The 735-nt window shown below is 49.1% G+C and overlaps 1 protein-coding gene across 3 annotated transcripts in view; it reads right to left on the bottom strand.

The window, feature by feature from the left end:
• MGAM (maltase-glucoamylase (alpha-glucosidase)) overlaps positions 1–735 on the bottom strand; it is a 102467-nt gene that overhangs the window by 52986 nt on the left and 48746 nt on the right. The gene's annotated exons all lie outside the window — the stretch shown is intronic.

Raw genomic sequence — 735 nt, 5'->3', positions numbered from 1 at the left:
ATGCAATGTGCAACTTTTTCCCAAGATGGGGAAAAAGTCCAGTCCTATGGGGGGCCTTAGCATCACCTATTCTGGGGTGGTACACTCTCTTTTCGATCCCCAAAGAGCCTTCCTGAACATGTGCAGTGTTTCCCTTGCCCCAGGGAGGGGAAATGACCTTGATCCTTTACTCAGGCAGGGTTTGACTCCTCTCTGTTCCTGCCACGACAGTTAAAAAGTGCCCCGTCTGACTATTTACCCTGCTCTTGTTTGGTTGGTTTTTTTCTATCTCAAAGTGCAAATCGGAGGCTGTAAATACCTAGCCTGTAAATACCTAGCCTAGGTTGTAAATACCTAGCCTGGAGTCCACTTGCCTCCTTCCTCAGAAAATGCAAACAGGAGGCTAGTGATAAATGCCTCGCCTGGAGCCCATCTACCTCAGAAGGATCTGCAGAAACCAGATTCTATTCATCGCAACTAAGAGTTTTATTCCTGCCAGACCTGGAGCTACCTTGCAACTTTGCTTCTGAGCAATAGGGTTGAGAAAAGAGAGTTCATTTCACCCAGTCAGTGGATGCTCTTCACCCTGTAATGCCTTCCCCTCGTTCATTCTAGGGGTGCTCTCTCGGCAGTGCATGCTTGCTTAGTTGCTCAGGCGTGTCTGACTCTGCAACCCCATGGCTCCTCTGTCCATGGGATTCTTTCCAGGCAAGAATACTGGAGTGGGTTGCCATTTCCTCCTCCAGGGGATCTTCC

Source organism: Bison bison, unplaced genomic scaffold (genome assembly GCF_000754665.1).
Source record: "Bison bison bison isolate TAMUID 2011002044 unplaced genomic scaffold, Bison_UMD1.0 scf7180017864352, whole genome shotgun sequence".
In the NCBI taxonomy this organism is placed as follows: domain Eukaryota; kingdom Metazoa; phylum Chordata; class Mammalia; order Artiodactyla; family Bovidae; genus Bison; species Bison bison.
This window is presented reverse-complemented; position numbering and strand designations above follow the sequence as displayed.